Source organism: Aquarana catesbeiana, linkage group LG03 (genome assembly GCF_042186555.1).
Source record: "Aquarana catesbeiana isolate 2022-GZ linkage group LG03, ASM4218655v1, whole genome shotgun sequence".
In the NCBI taxonomy this organism is placed as follows: Eukaryota; Metazoa; Chordata; class Amphibia; order Anura; family Ranidae; genus Aquarana; species Aquarana catesbeiana.
In genome coordinates, this window is record NC_133326.1 from 431,790,825 (window position 1) to 431,817,910 (window position 27,086).

General features: G+C 45.2%; 1 protein-coding gene across 4 annotated transcripts in view; it reads right to left on the reverse strand.

Moving 5' to 3' along the window:
- VDAC1 (voltage dependent anion channel 1) overlaps window positions 1-27,086 on the reverse strand; it is a 584,928-nt gene that overhangs the window by 556,609 nt on the left and 1,233 nt on the right. For 2 of the 4 annotated variants that reach the window (XR_012242902.1, XM_073620777.1), the window contains exon 1: window positions 26,685-26,836. The exons of 1 other annotated variant lie outside the window; for it this stretch is intronic. The gene's annotated coding sequence lies outside the window, so the exon portion shown is untranslated. Of the gene's footprint in view, window positions 1-26,684; window positions 26,837-27,086 lie in introns of those variants that run through there. One more of the 4 variants, XM_073620779.1, reaches the window with a different exon arrangement.

Below are 27,086 nucleotides of genomic sequence, written 5' to 3' on the forward strand. Positions count from 1 at the left end.
CCTCCCTACAAGCTTCTGGGACATGTCACAGGTCTCAGAAGATTGCCCGGCCATCTATAGAGTGGCTCACGCAGTGCGTGTCCGGCTGTGAAGCCACAGCCAGGCACCCACAGTTACAATGCCAGCGCCGCAGAGAGGAGGGGGAGAGGAGTAGGGCTTAGTTTGCCCGCATCGCTGGACCGTGGGACAGGTGTGGGTCTGATTATTAAAAGTCAGCAGCTACACTTTTTGTAGCTGCTGACTTTTAAATGGGTGCAACTCCGCTGTAAAAGTACCGTATTTATCGGCGTATAACACGCGCCGGCGTATAACACGCACCCAAGTTTAGGAGGGAATTTTAAGGAAAAAAAAACTTTTAGGAGGGAAGTTTAAGGAAAAAAAAAACTTACATTAAAATGCCCATCAATGCAGCCTTATCTGTCCATCTGCAGCCTTGCCCCAGTGCAGCTTTGTTAGTGCAGGTTTGCCCGTGCAGCTTTGCCCCAGTCCAGCCATGTCAGTGCAGCTTTGTGATAGATTAGATTCAAATATGGCGCAGAGACTGCAGGGATTCGTCGGAGCCGAGATACACATACCCGAGTGTTCTCGGCTCTTTTCGGAGCCGCCGTCACGCCCAGTCCCGCCCCTGGACCTGTGTTATGTCCATTATAGGGCGGAACTGTGAGCGGCGCCGAAAAAAGCCGAGAACACTCGGGTATGTGTATCTCGGCTCTGACGAATCCCTGCAGTCTCGGCGCCATATTTGAATCTACCCACGGCTGTGTATGTCGGCGGCTACCGTGGCAATTGCCGCGATCGCTCCGATAACACAAAATCAGCGGGAATCGGCCTATAACACGCACCCACGATTTTCCCCTGATTTTCAGGGGAAAAAAGTGCGGGTTATATGCCGATAAATACGGTACTTATTTTACATTACTGGATTGTATTTTTTATTCATTAAATTCATGATAAATAAATACAATTTTATATATGAATTTTATTTTAATTTTTTTAAAACTGTAATATTTCGGCCTAGTGTATCCTTCATTTTCGGTACCAAAATTTCCATTCGGTGTACCCCTACTTGGCACCAGGTTACACCTCAAACATGGGTGTAACATGCTCTAAAAGGTGAATTTAGCTTTTCACTTAGCTTCAGCTTTGTGTAATTGTTAATTGCATGCCCATCCACTGAAGCAAAAACCTACACATACCGCTGAAATGAGGGATAAAGCTCGTAGCAGGAATAAATGGTAAAATCTTAGCTGTAGTCTCTAAACTACAGCTGCCAAATCCTGAGATCTTACACCCTAGTGCAGGGGTAGTGAATTAAAATTCAAGGAGTTCCGGTAACTAAATATCTTTTATCCGGCCGAGGTCCGAAACACAAGTCTGTGCCATGAAATATTGTACGCGTCTTCTTTCATTTTTTTGGCACAAGCCGCACTCTCGTGCTTTTCTTACCGTTTTCTTCCACACACTCTAGTAACACTCTGTAAACGGCCCCCATAGTGTTACCCCTTACATTAGGTGTCCCTACCAGCGTAATTCATTATATTTGGTGTCCCCATCCCAGTGCCCCTTTACATCAGGTGTCCCCCCATCACAGTGCCACCTCACATCAGGTGTCCCCATCACGAGTGCCCCTTAACATAATGTGTGCCCCCACTAACATCAGTGTTCCCGCTGAACATAAAATGTTCCCAGAGTGAACCTCAACATAAAATAAGGGGCATGCCGATGGGCACGCTTTATGTTAAAGGGGCATGCCGATGGGCACGCTTTATGTTAAAGGGGCATGCCGATGGGCACGCTTTATGTTAAAGGGGCAGGCCGATGGGCACACTTTATGTTAAAGGGGCAGGCCGATGGGCACACTTTATGTTAAAGGGGCAGGCCGATGGGCACACTTTATGTTAAAGGGGCAGGCCGATGGGCACAACAAAATGTGCCCATCAGTGTGCACCTTAACAAATTATGCCCCAGATACCTTGAGGGCAGGAGTCAGCACATTTGGCAAGCTGCAGGGGCGTGGAAGCTGCGAGATATACCTCCCAAGTGAGAGCCAAGAGCCAGGAGCAGGGAGCCGAGGCGCGTACGTGACGTCACGCCTGGCCTGAAGTGGGAGCCAGAGCCGCAGTCAGGATCAGGAGGCGGGGCGCACACACACGTGATGTTGCTGGGAAACCCGCGGTCCCAGCAAACCAATGACTATTACTACACTGGCGGCCCGCTATTTAGTAACGGCTGCCCTAGGGAAAGATGCTTATACAGCAATTCAACATTTTGCAATAAGTCAACAAGATGCTGAACTCCCACACCCTTGGAAAAGGGTTGCACGTACAAGAAGAAAAAATACCCTTCAGACCAACTTAGGAGGTATTCCTTCCTACATTCTTTTAGTCTAGGTTCACATCTATGCGGCTGTGCTTGATGCTTTTTTCAGGCACGTTTTGCAGTATTTAAGCCCTAGTTTTTTTTTTTTTTGTTTTGTTTTTTTTATGCGTTTTTGCAGTTTTCAAAAAAAAAAAAAAAACCCCACACCACACAGTAAAAAGTTAGCCCAATTTTTTTGTATAATGAGAAAGGTACGTATTTAATCAGCGTAACATCATCTAAAATTTTTTACAGGTTACCTGTATACAGTTACAGGGGAGGTCTAGTGCTATAATTATTGTTCCCACTCCAACGATTGCGGTGATACCTCACATGTGTGGTTTAAACACCATTTACATGACTTACTTCTGTGCACGAGCGCGGAGGGACGAGGCACTTAAAATATTTTTATTTGCTGAAAAATGGACACCTGATTACAGAGCTCCGTCCGGCGCTCCCAGCAGCGAGTAACATCACCCCAGAGCAGCCAACTCAGGACGGGAACACCCAGGAAGCCCGCGGGTAAGGTTTTATGCCAGAGGGGTCGGCTAAACGCGGCTTACGGGCACAATTTGCAGCACTTCCATGGGCGACCGAGGAATCCAAGATGGCAGCGGAAAGGCCGCCACACGAGGCAGCTCACACAGGGATCCCGGTCTCCTCTCCCTGGTGGGATTCACTACAAGGGGAGGTATGTGGAGGGGCCCCCATGCTCACATCAATCGGGGGCCCGACCAAACCAGCCACCACGGTGTCCCTCCTGAACCAGACCCTGGATGATATGCTCATGTCCCCCTCAGTCGCAGCATCACCAAGGCTGAATGTAACCTATCAGGAGATGGGCCAGCACATCTCACAGCCCCATGACATTTCGCTTATGTTCACAAGATTTGCAGAAATGCTGGACAGGGGCCCAGCTCAGACTGCTGCCAGAATTACTTCTGACATTAAATCATATCTCCAAATTCTGGGATCTCGCATTGAGACCATTGAAAATAGAGTGGACGCCACAATAGATCGGGTTAACCAAAACACTGCACGCTTCCAAGACTTGCATAACCAGTTAGAGGGGGCCATGGCCAAAATTGAAAAATAGGACAAAAAGGCTTAACTTTAGAATCAGAGGACTGTCCGAGACCGTCACAGATATACCAGAAGCAGTACATTCCCTTAAAAGCCTCATTCCAGACATCCAAGCCCACAAACTGGAGCTTGATCGGGCCCACAGGGCCCTGGGACCCACCCGACCTGATGGACTGCCTAGTGACATTGTGGTCAAACCACACTACTGTAATGTTAATGTTAAAGAGGAAGTTATGAGGAGAGCTCACATCACTCCACAAATCCAGCTTATGGGATATGCAATCCAAATCTATGCTGATATCTCTCGCTTCACCATTCAGAAAAGGCGACCACCCTTCTGATGGTACTGACACAGAAGAACATCAAAAATTGGTGGCTTTTCCCCTTTAGACCGAAGTTCGAATTTAACAGCAAACCCTTCAGATTCTCTACACTTCTGGAAAGAGAGCACCTACTGCAGAAATGGGGCATACTCCCCAAAGACCCACCTTCTCCAATGCAGTCCTCCACCTCCAGCCTGACCAAACGACATCCTCCATCTAGCCCACACACCTCTCTGTGGCAGAAGCCTAAAAATAAGAAAGCCAAGGAAGGAATACCCCCCTGATCTGGAGAATTTCTTAAATTTACTTCCTAACAAACCCCTATTTGGGACTGGGCCCATTAGGCCCCCTCGGCATTGCATACCAATTGACCTCAAGGAGCTCCTGTTTCCCCTTCTGTTCAGGCCTGCCTCTTATAATTTACCACACTGCTAATATACTTCTACCCTGGACAAGGACTTTCTCAAGACTCCCCTGATTTTACTGCACTGAACCTTGGTCCAATCAATATGGTGCAACATACCCTCTATATAGTTCAGGAAATCTGGGAATCTGTGGACTATTTGACTCTTTTAGATCTGGTTTTCCTCGGGTCATATATACTGTCCTCACCAACAGTAACCAGGCAGTAAATTGGCCATTAGAACACACAACCGTTATACCCTGGAGCTCCCTTGGTTTTCACACTGCTTCTACCCCAATAAGTCTGATCCCCACATCCCTCTTCGGAGGGATCATCCCCGGATCCATAGTGCCTTATCTAACTCTTCCTAAATCCCCAGCAGTTATCACGCCTATCCTAGTTAAACTTTCATGAATGGTTTCCATGTTACGGTTATTGCGGGGAATGTGCCCTAGTTTGTTCAAGTTTGCATTTTAGCCATATTTTAGGGAGCGCTGTGGATGGAGCGGTACTAATGCACCTCCTCCTGTACTCGGAGCTGCAGAATTTTCTCACTCCTAGTCAGGATCTCCCCCACTGGTTGGGGGGTACCATGTTTGTCTCTCAGAGTATGGTGAATATACTCTTCCCCTACCCTTGGAGTCTGCTCTCACCCCTTATTTCTCATGTATTCTGTTTTTCTGTCCTTTACTAATTTTATTTTTGTTTCAGTGACGTGTGTGATCTTGCACCTCTGCAGGATCCTGGAAGGTATTACAATAGACTTATTCGCATTTCTGGACCTTGGACCTTCCATCAAATGGAAGGTAGGTGATTGGGGGTCATTGGCATTTCCTCCTAGGCTGCTCCATGGCTGACCTTACCACTCCTAAATCCGCCCTGCGCATTGCCTCACACAATGTGCAGGGGATTAAGTCTCCTATTAAGTGCCGGAAAATCTTCCAATACTACCATGACCAACAAATAGACATATTGTTTCTTCAAGAAATACACTTCCCAAAATCTTATACCCCCTTCTTAATTCACCCTAAATTTCCCAGGTTCTACCTAGCAAATTCTGACAATAAAACTAAAGGGGTAGGCTTGTTTTTCTCCAGCAAATCTCAGTTCTCATTTGTTTCCGAATTTAAAGACCTAGAAGGCAGATTCCTACTTGTGAAGGGTCTCATTGACAACCAGCTCTACTCCCTCATCTCGTACTATGCACCAAATAGGGGGTCAAACTAAATTCTTTAAGACCTTCTTTCATACTTTAGCGCCACTTATCGAAGGTCTGGTCATCTATAGTGGAGACTCTAATATTGCTTTTGACATAGGGTCTGACAAAACCCACCCTCCGGGTAAGGACCATATCCATCACACCAGGCAGAGCCTTAAGGTGGCTAGACAAATTTATAATCAAGGGTTGGTCAATGTCTGGAGAGAAATTAACCCGAAGGCACGGGACTATACACGCTATTCTGGCCCTCATAAGTTCTTTGCTAGAATAGATCACTTCTTTATACTGTCAACTCATATCCCTCTGGTGAATAAATCAATCATAAAAGACTCTGCCTGATCGGACCACTCCTTGCTCCTCTTAATATTAAACAGACGAACAGCACAACGGCAGGGGTACAACTGGACACTGGATGCCTCAAACAATAGCAACCCCACTCATGTCAGTGTAATTGAAAAAGACATTCAGGAATATTACCTATTGAATGATGTCAATAACATCTCCCCAACCACCCTGTGGGCAGCACATAAAGCCTCCATTAGGGGAAAACTGATCCAAATTACCACAAGGCTACATAAAGCTTGCAAAATAGATATTAACAGGTTAGAGAAGGAATTCTTATTAAGCAAACAAACGCAAACCCTCTTCCGGCTCTGCAGAAAGACTGGAAGCAGCACGTACAGCCTTAAATTTGGCTTTCACTGCCATAGCCGAAAAAAGTTTACGTTGGGAGGGTGGGCGGTTCTACCACCAAAAAAGATAAGATGAGCTCTCTGCTAGCGAATAGGCTAACCCCTAAAATAAGGTCTCATACCTTACCTAAAATAAAATTGTGCAATGGCTCCCTCTCACAAAACACCCAGAAAATCGTGGAAGCTTTTCATGACTTCTACCAAACCCTGTACAGTAGGGAAGGGAAGGAGTCCTCACCCAGCTTGAATGACTCCTTTCTGGGTCCACTGAATACCCCCAAGATCAGAGACCATCACAGGGATAGCTTAGGAGGCCCCAATCTCGGCAGAAGTTTCACAAGCCATTAAAGATCTTAAAAACAACTCAGCACCCGACCCTGATTTCTTTTCAGTCCTGTATTATAAACACTCCATTACTTTCCCCCTACTTGGCTCGATTTTTCAACCAACTTCATACAGGAGCACAACTTGATAAGGCATTGAACTCGGCTTTTATTAGTGATCACTAAACCAGGCAAGGACCCTAGTTGTACTGCTAATTACCGCCCTATCTAATTAATAAATAATGACGCAAATGATGGCAGACAGAATATCCAATTTTATTAGTCTTTATATCCACAAGGACCAGGTCGGCTTTATCCTCCACGGAGGATCCATGACCGACATCCTGGCCGCCCGGAGGCTCTGAGGACCCTCGGCACCACTGGAACAGCTACCAGGACCCAGGTTACAGGACTCACATCCCAGGAACCCCTCCACTGGCCCGTGACACCCACATCCCCCGAGAGCACGCGGATGAAACTACTTTACATGCTGGTTTTTAGCAACTCAAATGTGAGTGTTTTTATCTATTGTAATAAATATTTTTAACATACATGCTGCACTTAGAGGGCGCCGTCCTTCTTTCTTTTTTATTTGTTCCAGAGCTTCTTCTAGATTTTATAGACTGGCTGCCTTCCATTTATTCAGCATCATTTTATCCTTACATGGACTAATACCCGAACTTGTTGTGAAACATTAACTACCACCATCAAGTTCCCCCTCTCAGGAACCCCCAACCCACCCCCTTCCTCCCACCATTTTTAGTTATATGTACTCGGCTACCTCCATTGTGCGCCATATTAACCCCTTGATCGTTTTTTTTTATCTCTTCCAGGTCGGCTTTATACCTGGGAGACAGGGCCCAGATCAGATCAGGAGAGCAATTGACATAGTTTTTCTCTACTGGGGTCTGGATGGGATAAGGGATCTCTCCATTGACCTCTGGAAGGTGTTTGATTCCGTCTCCTGGTCTTATTGGTTCCAATTTTGCAAAAATGGGGCTTTGGTCAATCCTTTATGAACGTAATAGGGACCCTCTACTCCAACCCGGAAGCGAAAATTAAACTGCAGGTATATTACTCAGAACCCTTCCCAATTTTCAACGTACAAGGCAGGGATGTCCCTTGTCCCCACTGATTTTTACCATCGTCATCAAGACCTTAGCCATTGCCATTAGAGACAACCCTGATATACATGGGGTGAGATGTAGGCTACAAACCCACCAATGCACTCTTTTCACAGATATCTTACTCTTTATCACTTTGCCACTAACTTCATTACCAAATATTTGCAGGGTGCTTGATGACTTTGGCAAAGTCTCTGGACTCGAGCTTAACTACAGTACTCAAAATCTCTGGCACTAAACATCAACTTACCGGCCCATCTCATTGCACAGCTTAAAGACAACTTCCGGTTTGGATGGAACGACACAGTACTGTAATTCCCTATTTAGGGGATTAACCCAACAGCCTCGATAAACCAACTATATGCCGCTAATTTCCCCCCCAATCTTTCGCAAATTGGAAGATCTCTCACATTGGGATAAACTGGGCCTTTCCTGGCTAGGCAGGGTCAATTCCGTAAAAATGACCCTACTACCGCACATCCTCTATCTATTTAGATTGCTACCTATCCCAATTCCTAGGGATCAACTTAGGAAATTCCAATCTAAACTCGTAAAATTCATATGGGGAGTAAAGAGGCATAGAGTTGCCAAGGGGATCCTTTTTAGAACTAGAGATCAGGGAGGAGTGGGCCTACCAAACCTTCTCTGGTATCATCAAGCAGCCCAGTTATCCCAACTTCCCACTATTTTCCAAAATAGCACGCCCTGACTGGGTACACATGGAAAGGCAAGCAATACCCCACTATACTTTGGACTACCTTCTCTGGTGCCCTGCCAAATCTAGACCTGTTATCATGGCCCCCACATTATCCCACTCCTTAGCACTATGGGATTCCCTCAAACATAACCCACACCTGATCTCCCACTACTTCACATTTTTCAAAACCCTCTGTTCCCCCCTGGTATGGACATCAAGGCCTTCCATTGGTGGTTAGACAATATGCTCTATAGGATAGGACATTTTGTCAACCCTGTGGGACCTTTCACTCTGGCCCACTGTGTTAGTAAGCTTGACATGCCAAGGTCAGAAAGCTTTAGATTCCAACCAAATTTTTCATTTTATTCATTCCTTATGGTCCGCCAAACCCAACCCACTCTCGATCATGGATTGTGAAATGTGGTGTGGTCAAGCCATGGAGCGGGGGGGAGAATAACAGTGATATACCAATCACTTGCTAGGGCTGAGACCAAATTTCTCTTTATGAGAGAAAGACCTAGGACACATGACACATGTCACATGAGGCTTGCGGAATGGCATAGAGCTTCGGCTTCAGCCTCCAAGGGCATTCTGAACATAGCACTAATCAAAGCTAACTTAAAGGTCCTAATGAGGTGGTATATGGTGCCTTTAAAAATTGCCAAAATCTACCTGAGTGTTTCTCCTTTGTGCTTTCGAAATTGCGGGCACATCAGATCGATGCTACACATATGGTGGGATTGCCCCAAGATCAGAGGCCTATGGAATAGAGTCATTCACACTATCAGGAAAATTACGGGAATGCCCATTTTAAAGACTCCTCAGTTTGCTCTTCTAAACTTCCCTAACCCTGGGACCCCGAAATTGGCCCAAGGCCTTATTATGTTTAGTCTGCTTGGGACCAGGCTGACTATTGCTTGAGCCTGGAAACAACCTGTTGTTAGGCCCCTTTCACACGAGGCGGACTCCGTTTCTACGGAGCCCGCCTCAGTCCACCGGCTCAGCGGGAGATCTGTCCGTTGATCTCCGCTGAGCCGGCGGATGACAGATCCCTCTCTGCTCACTGAGCGGGGAGGGGCTTGTCAGGCGCCGCTGCCGCCTATGGAAGGATCGGATGAAATCGTTTATCAGATCTCACCCGATCCGATCCGCCAGCGACGGACCTGGACGTAGGGCCATCCGTCTGCTTTTAGCGGATCGGACGGGGTCGGATGTCAGCGGACATGTCTCCGCTGACATCCGACGCTCCATAGACTAACATGGAGCGCCCGTTCAGGTCGGCCGTCAAAACTGACAGGCGGACCTGAACGGTCTGATCGTGTGAAAGGGGCCTAAACCTTCTCTTGGAGAAAGGGAAAATCTCATGGGTTATGGCCCAGGGGAAAACAGATAGCATCCTCTTGGATACTGTTGCAAAAAAATGAAGCCACCTGAGAACCCTGGACCAGAAACATATCTCTGACACCTACCACCTCTCCTTAACCTGGATCCGTGTAGATGAGCAAGTATCATACCATCATCAAGTACTTCTTTTTTTGTTTCTCTTTCCTTCTCCTCTTTCTCTTATCCCCCGAATCCCCCCCCCCCCCCCTGAACTGCGACAGGGAGGTATATATAGCCCACTATGAAAGGAGATCGGTTGACACCTCGATCTTCAGCTTGATACCCCCTGTTTAGCAGACATCCACATGTATGAATTCCTTTGGCTCATAATAGTTAATACAGGTGTCTAGGCATTGCAGTCATACAAATGTATTTCAGCTTTTCTTTTTTATTTATTTTCCCTTTTTGAATGTCTATGCACTAACAGTTATAAGTCATGGCAAGTCTTTTGCAAGTTATTTATTTCAGGTTTGGCTAGGCATTACGAGCCGTCTTAAGGATGACCATCCACACTTCTACCCTCTATTGCTGATTTGGTCTTTTCTAGTCTATCTTGAATAGTTTGCCCATCAAACCTTTAAACGATCATCTATGCCTGAGGGGGGCTACCCCCCTTGCTAGCCGACACTGCTAGATCCCTTGAGGGGTGTCGGGAGTGAGGAGCCCTTTCCTCGAAGAGCTTGCAGATGTCATATAAGCCCCATTAAGGGTACATAGGACCTCGTTATCTTCTAAAAGCATTGTGTCATAATATGTATTTTTACACCTGATGTAAAGAAACCGTTTTACCTGTACCTTTGTTACAATGCCTTTGCTGAAACTTCAATAAAAACCACTGAAAGTAAAATATTCTTATTTTACTTGTGTCACCTCTCACCTATAAAAGTGTTCTCATGGCGAAACCGCCACTGGGACCACTTTTATGTGAAAGAGGATCGCCCACTGTTTAAAAAAATAACAGGGATATGGCAGCTAGCTTATACAGTCCACTTCCTGTTTCTTTCATGGTAAAAAGCCTGGGCTTCTGTTTAAAAAAATACCAGGGTTATGGCAGCTAGCTTATACATCCCACTTTCTGTTTCTTTCATGGTAAAAAGCCTGGGCTTATGACAGCTCAATAACTCAGATGAAAGTTTGCCAGGAAGGGAGGGGGAATGAGTCATAAGAGGGCCAATGAGAGCTACAGGGCTGGAGGTGTGCCTCTGTAAGTCCAGACAGACAGCAGCTTCAGCTGCCAACAGTTCAAATGGATGCAGCTAGACTCATGGGAGGGGGGAGATTTCTGCAGCATATTTGGCAAGTACAGAATCACAGAGTATATTTTTATATATAATATAATAATAAAAAATATTTCAGCAAAACATTTTTAATGTATACAGAATAATAATGGTATGGCAAAACTGCAATTATGAAACACTTCTCAATATTTTCTTTGTGGATATCAAGCAATCCACTTTATACAATATTAATAACATTGATTTTTCATGATATAATACCCATACCAGTGATCCACTTTAACCGTGACACACTTACGAATCCTCAGTGGAGTGACATGTATCCCATGGTCCCCTTTGCATTAACTACAAGCATTTTACAAAGTCTTAATGTTTACTAGCATTGAAGTTAAAAATCTTCCCTTCGTTTCTTAGATAACTGGGATACAATTCAAGGCTTAATACCAAAGGATGTGGAAAATAGAATTGGAGCATCTACAACACCCTCCATTTACACTGCACTAGTTTTTATAAAGCAAAAAGTTTCTACTAACTAAAAGCTCCAGATGTCTAATCATGAAAGACAACCATGCCAAGGACTGAACAATTTAACATACTATAAATGCATCATGCAGCTCTGGACTGCCTTGCAAACAAAAGATAGAAGCTTGGTTCACTTTGCATTGGCATAGCCTGACATTAGCCCCAAAATTCGGTTTGCACAGCAAAGCACCAAAAATCTAATTTTATGTTATGTCTATGAGAAACTAAAAAAAGCCTGGAAGTGATTGTTCATGGGTTAATTTCTGTCACTGCTCTTTGCCTAAAACCCAAATCCAGAATAAACAGATTTCTTATTTTGTGTTACAGAGGGCAAGGTTTGTCTGTTGACTTTTTTTTTTGAAGACTGCGCTCTTGTTGGGGAGATTTCATCTTATTCTTGTCCACATGGCAGATGAGAAAATCTTCCCAAAAACCTCACCCTTCCCCACTATACAATCCATTAAACAGAAAAAATTCATCATAAAATTAAAACTGGACTCCAAGAATTATATATTTTTTGTATACTTATTATATGCCAAGTTGGCCTGATGCAAGTATGCATATCTGGTACCCAGAGGACCACTGCCTTAAATAACTTTAGTAGTCTGTGCTACATACCGTTAAAGCTGCAATCTTCCAAGTTCTGTGCGAGTGGCTTCCTCTCTGAACACTGACCATCACAGGCCACTCATGTGGCCCCTAAGCTATTCATAGAACCCCCTCATTACAAGATGCTCACAGACTGGATGAGGTGGGAAGAGGTAGTGACATCCAGATAGCAAATACACATACTTACTTTGAGTCAAGCTAAGAAAGAATGCAAAAAATATCATTCCTGGAGTTTAGCTTTCTTTAGAGCTCGTTCACACAGGTGCATTAGGAAAGCGCTGGGCACCCTTGCAAGAAGCAAAAAAGCTCTTTTCCCTAAAAGGCTAGCTCAAACTAGAACTCGCACCACGCTATCAGCAATAGAACCCAATAAAATGTCACTTGAACTTCTAACAAAAATAAATAAATAGAAAAAAAAAAAGCCAGCCACATAGACAGTTTCCTTCCAGCACACACCAGCTGGCGTTTGGTCAGTGCTAGTGTGAACAAGCCTTTCAATATGTAAAACCATGGCAGCAATATTACATGGTCACCTGTGCATCAGTTATAATATAAGTTCTGGTATTCTAACATTTACGAGCAAATATAAGTTAGTCTTTTAAAGACTTAAACTTATATTACCACTAGCAGAAATGTTATTGTAAGTTTGTGGTGCTTCTTTATTGTATAGGGTTTATAAGCTGCATACTAAATTTTATGTGCAATGTACCTTGGGAAGGAGCATGAGGGTGGCATTTAAAATGAATACTATTGCAGTGCCCAGATGTTTATAATGTGAATTATGCTGTGTTGTGGTAAGGTGTGCAATACTGCAGCGCACTGATGTGAATAGTTTCATAGTAATAGTAATAGTAATGTTGAATAAAGTGAATAAAGATGCTAGTCCAGTGGTCATCAACCCTGTCCTCAGGGCCCACCAACAGGCCAGGTTTTATTATTACCTTGGGGAGATGCAGACTAGAATACTGCAATCACTGAGCAGCAAATTATATCATCTGTGATGTATTTCAGTTATATTGCAAACCTGGCCTGTTAGTGGACCCTGAGGACAGGGTTGATGACCACTGCGCTAGACCATCCATTTCAACCTGTGTGGGTGTATGTGTGTGTCAATGTTGAAAATCATTCCCATATCCCTGTATGTTGTGCTCACTAAGATGCAAGTCTTTTAAAACTATCAATACTCCCCACTGACACCACCAATTGTGGAAGAGAGTTCCACATCCTTCTTGGCCTGACAGTGAAAAACCCCCTACGCAGATTAAGGTTAAAGTGATTGTAAATCACTTGTGTAAAAACATGTAATCCCCTCTCTTACATGAAGATTTAATGTGCAGCATCTGTAGTTTTTAAAAACGATTCCGCAAAATACCTAATTTTACAGTGCCTCAGGCGCTCACATGACTTGAGGTCAGAGAATGGTTCGTAGAAGGATTGGCACATCTGCAAATGCCCAGCAAAACCAAGATAGGCACATAGAAATTTGCCAATGCGCAAACGGCCGCAAGGATCTATGTGCCAAAGCGCACGCAATGCATGACAGATGCTGACACCCACTGGCCTATTTAAACCCAGCAGTTTGGATGATCTTCAGCTCCCCCATGTGTCCCTGTTCTTAAAAATTTTGGATTTTCTGTTACCAACCCATTTTTTCATTTGACCTGTCTTGTCTCCATACCCAGCTTTGACCCCTGGCTTGTTCCCGTGACCCGCTTCTGCCTGCTGATCCATGCTTAACCCCTGGCTTGCTCTTCTGACTGCCCGATTACTAGTAAATGACCCCGGCTGACTCCTGACCCAGCTTGCTGCTTAACTGCTGGCTGACCTTCCATGAATGACTTTTGGCCTGGTTCCTGACTCTACTCCTGGCTCTCCCTCCTGCCCACCCGGTACTCCTGAGGGGCTCCTGCCCAGCAGTGCATCCTGTACGTCAGCCACCATCCAGCAGACATCTCATCACCACCTCAGCAGTCACAGCTGGCAAACCCTGCTTCTCTGAGCAAAGCACTCCCCGTTACCACCTTCAGGGGAGCTCTACACTTAGCTGCAAGGGAAGTCCTCTCAGCACTTCGGCCTCCGATCAGGTACGTGACATTTGGTGGTGCTCACCCTCCTCAATCCGAGCACTACAGTGGAAGGGGCCGAGATTCCACGCTGACGACAGCCGGAAGGAGAGCGGTGGGAGGTTACGCGAGCACCCAGCAGCGCTCTAAAGAAAGTATTTACATTGTTACATAGTAGGTAAGGGTGAATTAAAGATTAGAGTCCATCCAGTTCAACCGGTGTGGGTGTGCGCGTCAGTGTCAATAATCATTTCCCATATCCCTGTATGTATACTTTGCGGAATCATTTTTTAAAAAAAACAAATACTGCACATTAAACCATCATATAAGAGAGGGGATTACATGTTTTTACATTATTTATTAATAAATAAAATTGCTGGGACTTTGTATGAGACAACGACTGCTACAGAGTTTGTAGGTCTCCATCCCTGAATCACATCCCTGAATCATAGAAGAAAGGGGGGGGGGTAAAGGGGAATGAAGGGACTTTATATGAAGCACAACACCAAAACCAGATGAATCAATTAGTAGATACTATTTAATAGTGCACATGGATGCATGTGGGACCGTAAATAACATGTAGCAAATAACATAATAATATAGTAATATAATAAATACATAGAAATGTACACACACATAAGTGTTGGAAATGCATACATATATGTTCCTACATAGAAAATATTTTTAAATGCATTAAATGTAGCCCAAACTTGCATATAAACATGATTTCACGCAGGATAATATAAAATTGATTCAAGGTTCTTCGAGGTAGTCGCATGGTAAACAAATGGTAGCTGTTACAATACATCAGTATATAGCTCTACGCACGTTTCGTGGATAAATTCCACTCATCAGGAGCAAATGCAATCTAGGGATGTCTGTAATAAAATATAAATACGTAATATTATAGTAAACTAAAGTAACAGGAAGAGGGGGAACCACAACTTAATCCCAGCACTCTTGCCTATAAGTAGGCTACATTATTAAAAAAACATGGGTAGTGTTAGTAGCTGGAGGCACTATAGAAAACATCATCCCCGGAAACTGAGGTGGCGGTGACTGCAGCAGCGGTGAAGGAAACAAGAAGTAAGCATCAATGATATATTTTATTACAGACATCCCTAGATGACCCCCTACCCCCCCCCCCCCCCCCCAATGAAATGATATACAGTGGGGCAAAAAAGTATTTAGCCAGCCACCAATTGTACAAGTTCTCCCACCTTAAAAAGATGAGAGAGGCCTGTAATTGTCATCATAATTATACCTCAACTATGAGAGACAAAATGTGTAAACAAATCCAGACAATCACATTGTCCGATTTTTGAAAAAATGTATATGCAAATTGTGGTCGAAAATAAGTATTTGGTCACCTACAAACAAGCAAGATTTCTGGCTCACAGACCTGTATCTTCTTCTTTAATGCCGGTTCACATAGGGGCGACTTGTCAGGCGACCTAGTCGCCTGACAAGTCGCCTCCCGTTCTGTGCTACGGAACCGTTCTAATAGGAGCGACGCAAGTCGCTCCGACTTAGAAAAAGGTTCCTGTACTACTTTGGGGGCGACTTGGGGCGACTTGCATAGACTTCTATACAGAAGTCGTTTTGCAAGTCGCCTCCGAAGTCGTTTGCAGGTCGCCTCGCTGAGGCGACCTGCAAGTCGTGCCGCCCCTGTGTGAACCGGCACTCAGGAGGCTCCTCTGTCCTCCACTCATTACCTGTATTAATGGCACCTGTTTGAACTTGTTATCAGTATAAAAGACACCTGTCCACAACCTCAAACAGTCACACTCCAAACTCCACTATGGTGAAGATAAAAGAGCTTTGGAAGGACACCAGAAACCAAAAATTGTAGACCTGCACCAGGCTGTGAAGACTGAATCTGCAATAAACAAGCAGCTTGGTGTGAACAAATCAACTGTGGGAGCAATAATTAGAAAATGGAAGACATACAAGACCACTGATAATCTCCCTCGATCTGGGGCTCCACGCAAGACCTCAAGGTCAAAATGATCACAAGCACAGTGAGCAAAAATCCAAGAACCACACGGGGGGACCTAGTGAATGACCTGCAGAGAGCTGGGACCAACATAACAAAGGCTACCATCAGTAATACACTATGCCGCCAGGGACTCAGATCCTGCAGTGCCAGACGTGTCCCCCTGCTTAAGCCAATACATGTCCGGGCCCATCTGAGGTTTCCTAGAGAGCAGTTGGATGATCCAGAAGAGGATTGGGAGAATGTCAGATGAAACCAAAGTAGAACTGTTTGGTAGAAACAAAACTCGTCGTGTTTGGAGGAGAGAGAATGCTGAGTTGCAACCAAAGAACACCATAACTACTGTGAAGCATGGGGGTGGCAACATCATGCTATGGGCTGTTTCTCTTCAAAGGGAACAGGACGGCTGATCCATGTACATGAAAGAATGAATGGGGCCACGTATCGTGAGATTTTGAGTGCAAACCTCATCCCATCAGCAAGGGCATTGAAGATGAAACGTGGCTGGGTCTTTCAGCATGGCAATGATCCCAAACACACCGCCCAGGCAACAAAGGAGTGGCCTCCTAAGAAGCATTTCAAGGTCCTGGAGTGGCCTAGCCAGTCTCCAGATCTCAACCCCATAGAAAACCTTTGGAGGGAGTTGAAAGTCCGTGTTGCCCAGCGACAGTCCCAAAACATCACTTCTCTAGAGGAGATCTGCATGGAGGAATGGGCCAACATACGAGCCACAGTGTGTGACAACCTTGTGAAGACTTACAGAAAACATTTGACTTCTGTTATTGCCAACAAAGGATATATAACAAAGTATTGATTAACTTTTGATATTGACCACATACTTATTTTTCACCATAATTTGCAAATACATTCTTTCAAAAATCAGACAATGTGATTGTCTGGATCTGTTTCCACATTTTGTCTCTCATAGTTGAGGTATACCTATAATGACAATTACAAGCATCTCTCATCTTTTTAAGTGGGAGAACTTGCACAATTGGTGGCTAACTAAATACTTTTTTGCCCCACTGTATACACCTGGTCAGCACATGTGGCTGCATGCATGCCCACCCCTGTAGCCCCACGATAACACCCGTGATGGTGAAATGATGGAGGGGAACCACAAGTCCCAGCCCAATCATGATGCCCCCCAACCCTCATGCCTGCTACCCCCCCACTGGGTGCCAGACTATGCGCAGGGTAACCACCCACCTGTGCACAGCCACCGTACTGGCATGCATCCACAGCAGCAGCGGCCCTGTACACCCCTGATCAGCGGTACCCCCCCCGTGCAGCGATGTACCTGCATCAAGTTGTGAACACCACCCCCCCCCCATCTGAACCCTGACTCCCCCATAAGACCTGTTGTGCTTTCTTTTTTTTTTTTTTTCCCCTCCTTCCTTTACCATGCCTCTGCCCACCTGACAGGTCAGCTGCACGCCTCTCCCCTCCTCCCTGCCCCCCCCCAGCCGTGTGACCACGTGTTTGCTGCTGAACACTTCCCTGTGAACCTGGCCCAAAGCACTGAATGCCCCCGCCTGGAGCCTGTAGCCTCCCCCCCGAATGGTACCTGACACTGCTGAACGTGCAGTAAATCGCGGCCTCTCCGATCAGCGAACCCCCCATCCTGCAGCCCACAATGTGAGCAGGAGATGTGATGCCCCACGAGTATTTCCTCCACTGGATGAAAAAGCCGGAAGTGACATCAGTCGGTCGCACAGGAAGTGAAGCTTGTCGACCGTCACCCGGGAAACCAGAAAACACCAGCTAACGCTGGCCTGGCAGGGGAGGAGGGCTAAATAGTCCCAGACTCCTCCCTCAAACACAGGCTGGCCTACGGCCAGCCTTCCAACATAACATTAATATGCCTGTTAACGTCAGCCTCTCATTACTGCTTTCTATAAAATGAATACCTGCACGTGCAATGAGATTGCAGAACTAGGTAATCACTTTATAACATTATTTTAATATATTTATATTTTGCCTTTCCTGTTTCTGCCCATCCCAGAATAAACATGCCAATTCAGTTTTACAGGGTGCCATGGGGGTGTATGATCAGGGAGCTGGGTATCCAGGAATGCAGTGTATGAGTTTCAGGGTGACAGAAGTGTCAGGTGAGGAAGCTGGGTAATGGAGTAGACAGTAAGAATTAAAGGATGGATGACCGTTACAGAGTGACATGAGGCTTCTGGTTGACAGGGTGACCTGGGGATGGTAGCGCATAGTGTAAGTGATATAGTGGCACTGGATGACAGGCACAGTGTGAGGATTACTGGTCGATTTAGGAGCACTGGGTGAGGATGTTTAGTAACAGGTGCAACGTAAGGCTTACAGAGTGTCAGGTTAGTAAATGGGTAGTAAGGTGAAGTGTCATGACTGCATGATAGGAGAGCTGGATGAGGGACCTAGGTCACAGATCCTTATGTGTGAGTCAGGGAGCTGGGTGATAGGGTTGCAATGTGAGTATTAAGGGGTGAGATGCGGATGTATTGTGTGGAAGTTAAGTGACAGGATGCACTGCAGTGTTAGGGTTACAGGGTACCACCGAGTGGGATAACAGGGAAAGCAGTTTAAGGGTTACAGGTTGACATGGGGATGCTGGGTGAGGGAGCTGAGCTCTAGTTACAGGGGGGCCCGATATAGGTTTACTGGGTGACAAGGGGTGCAGTAATAGAGATACAGAATTTCATGGAGGTGCTGGTTGAGGTGAAAGTGATAGGGATACAGGGTGACGCTGGCCTGGCAGGGGAGGAGGGCTAAATAGTCCCAGACTCCTCCCACAAATACTGGCTGGTCTGCGGCCAGCCTTCCGACATATTGCTGGTAGGTCATGTTTTGGTTTAGTACTTTGCACCAAAATGGACTCAAACTAATTTAGATCTCTATTAAAAAAAAATGGTTTAAGGGAGTAGAGGACAGGAATGACAATACTTGCTGATATTCCAACCATTGCCCAAGTGAGGGCTGTTGTGTAGGAAAGTTCATTATGGGTGGAAGTTTACCCTGACAAAGAATCTGGCTCACTCTTTGGTGAGACTCCTTGTTCCACATAAAAATAAATAAATAAATAAATAAATAAATAAATAATGTATCCGATCTACTGCAGGTGGAAAATGAGGATTGCCAAATAGGGGTCCTACTTGTGAAGAAAGCCCTAGCCGCGAAATCATTTTATACCAGACACTAATTAAATGAGACGTAAGGAAAGGTAGAGAGGAGAACATGTCTTGAGTACCACAGGAAGAGAAGTTTAACCAAGGAAGTGCCTGGAGATCAAACTGATTCAACCCCTGTTCTATTGATACCCATTGTTTGGTATCCGAATGGTGGAACCAGTTCACTAATCTAGTCAGCACTGACACAACATAGTAATAATATAGATCCGGTACACCCACTCCTCCTTTCATTTTGGGTAATGTTAATGTTTTCCTATTTAATCTAGATCTCTTGTGCCCTCATAAAACTTTGTAAAAGCAGATTGTAGAATAGATAAAAACGATCTAAGAATAGGAACAGGGACAATTTGGAAAAGATACAGAAAGCGGGGTATTATGTCCATTTTCAATATGTTAATCCTCCCGAACCACGAATATAGATTAGAATCATATATTTTTTTTAAGATCTTGGAGAGTACGTTGCATAAGAGGGATATAATATGTCGAATATAGATGGGTCGGATCTGAAGGAATATTAATTGCTAAATATTTTAGAGGAACAGAATCTAAACGAAAAATTCTTCTTCATCATTGTCACTTGGTGTGGTAAAAGTGACACATTAAGAATTTCCGATTTTGATACATTTACCTTGAAATTACTCAAGGCTCCAAAACGCTGAAATTCGAGGGATATGAAAACTCCACCACATCAGCTACACTTACCGCACCTGACCAAGCTGGATTTGATAGTTCTGGGGTGTTCAGCGGGATACATAGATGAGGGCAGCGCACTCATAGCAAGAGGTGGAGAACGTAGAAGAATGCTGGCAGCTCCTTTACTGCTTCACGTCATTGTCTGATGTGTGGGAGCAGGTCCGACCACCGACAGGAAAAAAACTCAAGTATGCCTTGCTGATTAGACAGACACAGAGGTAATTGCATTTGTATGCGGGCGGCTTGGAATGTTAGATGCACTCCTCCTCCTTCCCATGGAACCCAGAAGATTGCAGCAGGGGACTGCAGGGGAATGTAGATTATTTGTTGCTGACTTTCAGGTCAGGACTGCGGATAAATGAAATCAGTAAACCCGGGTCTCAGCTGGAGCACGGAGCATGTCTAGCACACTCCTTCCTCCATCAGTGACACCAGACCTATCAGTGCTGCCCATCAATGCCCAGTAATGCATATTAGTGCCTCGTAATCAGTGCACATCAGTGAAGGAGAAAAACTTTTTTTTTTTTTAATTGTTGGCCTTTCTAGTAAAAAAAATAAAATACCCAGCAGTGATTAACCACTTGCCGCCCACCCGCTGTTAAATGACGGCGGGGCGGCTCTCGTTCTGGGACGGTGTCCCAGAGTGGCCGCGCCGTGTTGCTAGGACACAGCGCTACCCTGACCTCTGTAAAGAGTCGCGTACGCGGCTATTTAACCATGTGATCGGCTGTGTCCAATCAGAACTGGTCACATGTAAACACGGAGATGCCGGTAATCGGCGCGCCTTGTCTCACACTGGACAGTGTGTGTGGCGATGAGAGACGATCAGCGGCATCTCCTCGCAGGGGACAACAAAACATGTAATCAGGGCACTAACCATCAGTGCCCCGATTACATTATAGCACCACCAGTGCCAGCAATCAGTGCCCACCAGTGCCACCAATCAGCGCTCATTAGTGATGCCAGTCAGTGTCACCCATCAATGCCCAGTGCCGGCTATCAGTGCTGTAGTAAAAAATAAAAAAAAACAGCAGTGATTAAATACCACCAAAAGAAAGCTCTGGGTATTGCCGAGCATGGCTGGGTTTTGCTGAGAAGGGCTAGGTATCGCTGAGAAGGGCTGGGTATGGATAGATGGCTGAGTATGGATGGATGGCTAAGTATGGATGGCTGAGGATGGATGGCTGGCCAATTATGGATGCATGGCTGAGCATGGATGGCGTGGCTGTGAGCATGGATGGATGAGTCCTGCAATGGGCACAGAGCAGCGCTGTGGGCACTACAGATCCAGCCCACAGAGCTGCTGCACCCAATCTCTCCCCTCACACTGTACCAATCGGTACAGAGTGGAGAGAGGAACCGGACATGACACCGGTTTGTTTACAAGTGATCGCTCCGTCACTTGACGGAGCGATCACATGGTAAACAACCGCTGTCAGCGGCCATTTACCGTGATCCGTGACGTATCACGGATACTCCTGTGTGCTCCCGTGATACTACCAGGGGGCACGCGGTAGTGTGATTTTGGGAGGACGTCATAGTACGCCCTCCCAGGGTTATCGAGCCACGCTGTAGCTGTCATTCGGCTATAGCGAGGTTGTTAAGTGGGTAAATTGCTGGCGGTACAATACCATTGCCGGCAATAGAAAAAAATATATTTTTTAAAACACACACAAAACAAGGTCCATAAAGACATGGATGGGCGAGTTTGGGGTGAAGGAACTGACTGGTCTGCACAGAGTCCTAACCGCAACCTGATAGAAAACCTTTGGGATGAATTAGAGTGGAGACTGCAAGCCAGGCCTTCTCGTCCACATCGGTGCCTGACCACACAAATGCGCTTCTGGAAGAATGGTCAAATATTCCCATAGACACACTCCTAAACCTTGTGGACAGCCTTCCCAGAAAGTTGAAGCTGTTATAGCTGCAAAGGGGGGGGGGGGGGGCAACTCAATATTGAACCCTATGGACTAAGACTGGGATGACATTAAAGTTCATGTGCGTGTAAAGGCAGGCATTCCAATTCTTTTGGTAATATATGTGTGCACGTGTGATACAGATCGATCTATCTATCCACACACAAGGTAGGGGGTAACTAAAAAAAAAAAAAATGTAAAAAAATAAGAAAAAAAAAATGTTGGCGTTTCAATAAGTGTAAATTGATTGGTTTGTGTGAAAGTTATAGCATCTACAAACGATGGTATACAGTATCTCACAAATGTAAGTACACCCCTCACATTTTTGTAAATATTTTATTATATCTTTTCATGTGACCACACTGAAGAAATTACACTTTGCTACAATGTAAAGTAGTGAATGTGCAGCTTGTATAAATAGTGTAAAATTTGCTGTCCCCTTGAAATAACAAACATATCATACTTACCTCCACTGTGCAGCTCGTTTTGCACAGAGTGGCCCTGAACCTGATCTTCTGGGGTCCCCCAGTGGCTCCTCCCCGCATCAGATAACCCCTTTTGGGAAGCGATTCGCCAAGGGGGTTACCTTGCGGGCACTCTGCCGAGTCCAGCATTCGGCGTCCCTAGCACTGAATGTATGACTCGGCCCTGCCCCTGGGTCATTGGATTTGTTCCAGGTTCTGGGTCAAGTTCCAGGGCTCAGATAAGTAAAACGGGGGAGGGATCTTGGTGGCCGGTCACTGCCAGGTGTTTTTTCACAACCCCCTAAACCGCTGGCAACAAATGAGAGCACACCCCCAAGTTTTAATATTTTGTGTCCACCATTATTTTCCAACACTGACTTAACTCTCTTAGGCATGGAGCTCACCAGAGCTTCACAGGTTGCCACTGGAGTCCTCTTCCACTCCTCCACGATGACATCACCAAGCTGTTTGATGTTAGAGACCTTTCGCTCCTCCACCTTCCATTTGAAGATGCCCCACAGATAATGCTCAATAGGGTTTAGGTCTGGAGACATGCTTGGCCAGTCCATCACCGTGGACATTTTCACTTAAGGGTGCACTCACTTTTGTTGCCAGTGGTTTAGACATTAATGGCTGGGTGTTGAGTTTTTTCGAGAGGAGAGCAAATTTACACCGTTATACAAGCTATACAGTCACTACCCTACATTGTAGTAAAGTGTAATTTCTTCAGTGTTGTCACATGAAAAGATAATAAATGTTTACAAAAATGTGAGGGGTGTACTCACTTTTGCAAGGTACTGTATATATAAATAATATATTCCGATGCCTTTGATACAGTTGACTACCCCCTCAAAAAACTCAATTTGCTTGGTCTCCATGGCTACGCTCTCCGTTGGCTCGAATCTTACCTATCTCACGCACCTTCAGTGTCACAACTCCACTTCCTCTTACCATTGGGGTCCCCCAAGGTTCTGTCCTTGGACCTCTACTATTCTCGATCTACACGTTCTTCCTGGGTCAGCCGATAGCCTCTCATGGCTTCCACTACCATTTATATGCCGATGACACCCAAATCTCTCTGCCCCTCAGCTCACCGCATCAGTCTCCTCACGCATCACTGCTTGACTAAAAGACATATCAGCCTGGATGTCAAACCACTTCCTCAAACTGAATCTAAAACCGAGCTCTTAATATTTCCTCCCCCTACCTGTCCCTTCCCCTGACTTCTCTGTCAAGATCAATAGCACATCTATCAGTCTGTCCCCACACGCCAGGGGTAACCTTAGACTCTGAGCTGTCCTTTCAGGCCCAGATCCAATCCCTATCCCAATCATGTCACCTTAGCCTCCGCAACATTTCTAGAATACGCCCCTTCTTAACTAATGATGCCACCAAGCTTCTAATTCACTCCCAGGTTAAATCTCGCCTCGACTACTGCAACTCCTTCCTAATTGGATTACCTTTACATAGACTAACCCCCTTTCAGTCCATAATAAAATGCTGCAGCAAGACTCATCCACCTTACCAACCATTCAGTGTCCTCCACTGGCTTCCACGCATCCAACTAATAAAATTCAAAGTACTAACAATAATTTACAAGGCCATCCATAACTCTGTCCCCAACTACATCACTAACCTAGTCCCAAAATACCAACCAAGCTGCTCTTGTCGGTCATCCCAAGACCTCCTGCTCTCTAGCTCCCTTGTCACCTCCTCCCATGCTCGCCTGCAGGATTTCTCCAGAGCTTCTCCCATCCTTTGGAACACCCTACCCCAATCTGTCCGACTGTCCCCTAATCTATCAATCTTTAGACGATCCCTGAAAACCCTGCTCTTTAAAGAAGCCTATCCTGCTTCAAACTAATACACTGTTTTACTTCCTCCATCAGCTCATCCCCCACAACTATTACCTTTTGTATCGATTGACACCTACCTTTCAGATTGTAAGCTCTAATGAGCAGGGCTCTTTGATTCCTCTTGTACCAAATTGTAATGTCTGCCTTAATTTTGTCAAGCGCTGCACAAACTGTTGGCGCTGTATAATAATAATAATAATAATAATAATAATAATAATAATAATAATAATAAATACTACATCTTTTTGCAGTTAAAAAAAAAAAAAAATTGCATTTATTTTTTTGTTTTTTTATTAGAAGACTGTAAAGCATTGCACCCGCGATCATCAGATCATGGGTGCAATCTCAGGCTTCTGCAGACTGTCACCTCCTATGGGTGGCAGGAACAGAATGACAGGAAGAATCAATGAAGCAGTTCATTGATTACTACAATCAGTCAGCTGTAGTTCTTCCAATTACAGAACTCTGAATGAACGATGAGGCCAGATGGGCGGAGCCCTGCACGGACACGCTTTCTATCTTTTCTTTTTTAAATTGTGACAGCGGGCGCGGGGAGATAATCCCTGGCTCACTGTCACAAGAGGGACTGGGTGCTCATTTAGTTACATGTTATACCCTGTATACGAATGTAACATGATATGGAACGTGAACTACAGTACTTTTTTTTCAAAAAAGTTGAAGAACCACTGTAATTGACTCTTCTCAAGAGAAAATAAATACAGTTCAGCTAAATATTTTCCACATGGCTCCTCATTCCTTCTTTAGGCCTCTTTCACACTAGTGGTCCAATCGGGTCTGCCTGTCAGTTTTTCAGGCGGGCCCCATTGAATCCTCCATTCGCTCTGGCACAGTGGGTGTAAATTGACATGTGTCCATATCCAATCCAATAAAAACAGACAGATGGTGATCCGTTCTCCTTCCATTTAGAGGACTGGGATCTGGTGGCAGTCGGGTGTAAGCAGACAGATGGTCCGTTTACATCTGACCACCCATAGAGGAGAGCGGGCTGTGTCTGTGTCCACTCTGCATAAGCAGTTGACATGGACCAGCCACCCGCCAGCTCAGCTGGGATCAGTGGAGAGATCCCCCGCTGAACTGGCGGAGTCCACCCCATGAGAAAGGGGCCTTAGAGCATACAGGACCGAGTGGCAGTAATTTTACAAAGTATAAATACAAAGGAAATTAGACTGACAGGAATAATGCGCAGTGACTTCTAACAAGCAGCTATCAATTCTTGTTGCATCGGTGAAAGATCTATGCCGATTGGTTGCTATGGATTACAGCATTGTGATTTATTAAGGCCCACACACGTCAAACATGGTTCAGTTACAGGCAGAGTAACACATCAAAAAGTACTTTTAGGAAGAATTACCGGCTGGAAAAATGTTCTATTTAGGTAAATGTACGCCCATGAAAATATGTAAATAATGTGCAGGCATTTATTGGCTCTCAAAGAGCTCAGTTTGATTGAAATAAAGCCATAGCAGCATGACACTACCCTATAACGATCTGCTAGTGTGGACATGCTGTCAGCTTGCTGTCATCTCTGCCTTGAGGGACCAATGCCAAATGAGGAGTGTCCTTCATACTCAGGGTCAAATGACATCTTCTTACACAGCAAATGGCTCTCTTGCCCTTGCTTCATAAGTAACACGTGACATAACATAAATGCTCTCCAATCTTCTCATTCATTCAAGTAGATAGCAGAGAGCAGAGATGATGAATGAAAGTACAATTATTTGCAAGCACATGGTGTGAGTTCTTTTTTTTTCTTTTTTCAGTCTCTCTTCTGCAGTAGATCAGATTAACAGCTGCAGTGCTGGATCCAAGAAGGCACAGATACCAGAGATGGCCCACGATGACCTTGAGCAAGACATCACACTGGGCTATTATGTCTAGTGTGCGTTATGAACAATATAACCAACTGCACTTAGCAAGGGTGTGGGAACACATCATTACATACTGAAAAACCCATTTCAAGGTGAATTGTCGAATGCAGCTATGCACACATTTTTACATAAGGTTGTGCAAAAATGGATGGAGACAGATAGGCTTGGCTTTCATGGAGGAGGCAAGGAGGTAGACTTTTAAAGATGTAGCACATTTACAATACACAGGATCTCCATATGCTTAGCAGCCCTTACAGCGTGGAGACCTGCAAACAATTCAATCTAGGTGAAAGATGCAAAGTGTATCCATGCAGTCAATGGAAGTCCCACACTGCACATAGTAAAATCAGGCCATAGGCTGGCAGATCTGCTTACTTCATTATGCAATCTAATACAAAGCACACATGCAGCCGTCACACAGTATGCAGTCATCTGCCTTGCTTCCTTCAGAAACCCAACGCCATGCACATTAAATATACAAAGGTCGGCCGGCAGATCTGGCCTCCTCTATCCTCGACTCCTTCAGGGTGATTAGAGATCAGTGCAACATACCCAGCACATACAGAACTCTGCAGCTGCTGGCTGAACACTGATATTATTCCCTCCATGCTGTGTAGAAAACGGGCTCTCCACACCCATAAGGAGCGGAATACGGATCCTTACCTTTCTATTCCAGAGCTAGAGGACCCCGCAGCTTTAGATGTGACAGTCAGTGCAGGAGCAGGCGGAGAACGGGGAGGCGGAGCGCTAAGGGAAAACCTAGGGAAGCGGCAGCGTGACGTCAGTAGCACTCCCCCTGGAACGTGATAGCACCGGCTGAATCAGAGATGTTAATGGCCGGTGTTGGAGAATTTGACAGAACACCGGCTCCTGGTTACAGGATGCGCGGCAAGAGGACTGCAATACCGGAACGTTATACGGCACCTCTGCCTCTATGTATGGAGCTGTACATGAGGGACCTGACAGTAGAAATATCTCTGCAACTGTCTGAAACAGTGCTCATAATTGGAAACACCAAGGCAATAGTGCAATGCATGGCAGCCAATTTAAAGTCTATTTTTTACA